The sequence below is a fragment of the Chrysochloris asiatica genome, unplaced genomic scaffold, assembly GCF_000296735.1.
Source record: "Chrysochloris asiatica unplaced genomic scaffold, ChrAsi1.0 scaffold00128, whole genome shotgun sequence".
NCBI classification, from domain to species: domain Eukaryota; kingdom Metazoa; phylum Chordata; class Mammalia; order Afrosoricida; family Chrysochloridae; genus Chrysochloris; species Chrysochloris asiatica.
This window is the reverse complement of record NW_006408646.1, coordinates 9,175,019-9,177,357: the sequence shown is the minus strand read 5'-3', so window position 1 is coordinate 9,177,357 and position 2,339 is coordinate 9,175,019. Positions and strand designations below refer to the sequence as shown.

General features: G+C 41.8%; 1 protein-coding gene across 6 annotated transcripts in view; it reads right to left on the bottom strand.

The window, feature by feature from the left end:
* Positions 1-2,339, bottom strand: part of DEPDC5 (DEP domain containing 5) — a 151,484-nt gene that overhangs the window by 90,807 nt on the left and 58,338 nt on the right. The window lies entirely within an intron of this gene.

The following is a 2,339-nucleotide window of genomic DNA, read 5'->3' as shown; positions in this document are numbered from 1 at the left end:
ATATGAGTGCAGTGGCTCCATATGATAAGCACTGGACTGCAAACCAAAAGGTCTACGGTTCAAGCCCACCAGCAACCCCACAGGAGAAAGATGAGGCTTTCTGCTCCCACAGAGATTTTAATAGTCTCAAAAACCCTACATAGGATTGTTTTAAGTCTGAAATTACATGATGACACTTAACATCAATTTTATACATTTAAAGTTTTTATTATATATGTTACAGGTACATACTGAAGTAGTCACAGGTGGAAAAGCAGAATGGGATGCCTGAAATTTGTTTTAAAATTTGCGAAGTGAAAAACAAGCCAGGCAACATACTGACTAGCTAGCTGTTCATCATACTAGTCTATTTGTGTATATTTGAACATAACCTTAATTTAAAAATTCAAAACCAAATAAGACTTATTAAGACATAAAATCTCCTAAGAAGACCTCTGGAAGCAGAAAGAGGGATCAAAAGGAGAGCATCCCAAAGAAGACACAAAACTCCGAAACTACTGATAGAGCTGGTCTCCTATCTCTTGTTTAACATAAGAGCTTACACACAGCCTGGAAATAGATCCCAAGCACTGACTACATGTTCGTTATATAAACCATAAACATCTGAGCACCAGCTATAGGATCAGCCCTGTGTGGGGATACAGCTCTGATTAAGATACAGTCTTGGGCCCTTAAGGAACATGCAACCTGGGTTCCTGAAACACCAGGTCTTGTCATCTTTGATTACGAAAAAGAAGACAAAGGATGTTGGAACATTTTTAAATGCCCAGAAGAAAAGCACTACTTAGATTCTAAGTAGCATTCTAGTGGTGGGGAGCTGCTATTAACAGCACTATTCTAAGTTCTACGCATTCTCAGGAGAGTTGTCAGGATGTGGGGGAGGGACAAGGACAGAAAACAATCCTGGGCCAACTATCCACTCATTAAGGAAAGAAAAGTCTCTTCCTTGTTGGAAACAACACACACTAGAGAAACTCTGGGTCCTAGGAGTCTAGGATCTCTGGGGTAGATTCTAGAATTTGTCAATCGCCTCTCAACTACAGAAAGCTTAAGAACTCTTATTGTGAAACAATACTTTACAGAAAACAAAAAAGTTGAGTCCAAGAACCTGAAAACAACCCATTTGACCTAGCCTCAATGGCTTGATAATCAGAACTTGACTAAAGGAAGATAAAAGCAAAACAAAACAATTTTTGCATCGCCTAGTGGGACAGAGGTAAATAGTGATGCATACTCAACCTTGGAACAACAGGGTCTTGGGATACAGGGATCTAGTTATAGCTTGAAGAGGGCAAATAATACTAAAATCCTTGACTGCCTTATGAATATTAGTTTCCCTTGCCTACTGTTGTAAAATAGACACTTGAGTAGAATAGAAAGGAATGTTGGGAAACATGATTAGAGAAAACTTGTAAGTCTGCCTTTAACCTATAACTGATTGGAATACTTAAAAGGGGTTCTACAACTTGCCCAGTGAAATAGGCCTCGTGCAAAGCCTTTACAGAGTATAGGACCTTAGGTGGAATCCTGAGTCCCATCCACAACCTTGCGAGGTGAGACATTCCCACTAGAAAGAAGAAGCACACTGGAACAGCTACAGTGACAGAAGACACATCTTCATTATGAACCTGACCTATACTCAGAGCAGTAGTTACTCTAAATACCAACAGAGAGGGAAAGAGTCTTCAAATCAAGTATCAATGCTATCCACTCTGTGCACAGGGTAGATAGGGACGGGGAACTTAGACATTGGCTATCTAAAATGATGGGGCAATAAAGGCACAAAGTGCCTGGCTTACAAGGTTTCAAGAGGGAGTTTAGTTTAAGAATATGGGGGGAAAGAAAGAGTCCCCACTGAATAGCTATCATCCTGTCTAGATGCCTCTGGTGAAAAGAGATGGGGATAAGATTCGTAAAATACAATAGTGAATAACTGTTATCATGACTAATCGCCACTGTCACACTTGTAAAGGTAGAAGTTTTGTAACAAAAGGGGGGGAGTGAACTTACAGTCCAGAAACAGAGGACCCTAGGACCATCAAGAGAGGAACACACAAATAGAATGCGGGACCTTATCCAGAGAAGCAGCAGCGTCAGAGATGGAGGCAGAGATGGGGGCATGGAGAAGGGGAGCGGCTGAGGACTCTAGATTCATTAATTAAGAAGAGAAGGACTCACACTCAACACCGATAAGGGGAAGGGAGGGAGAAACAGCAACGAAGCTGCGAGCTAAGCCCTAAAACGGTCAGTAGACTTCTGTGAACCCAGGTGAAGACCTGGTTGGCCAGCAGTGTGGCAAGACCTGGGGACTCTTGGGCCCAGAGTCAGTGACATAGCCA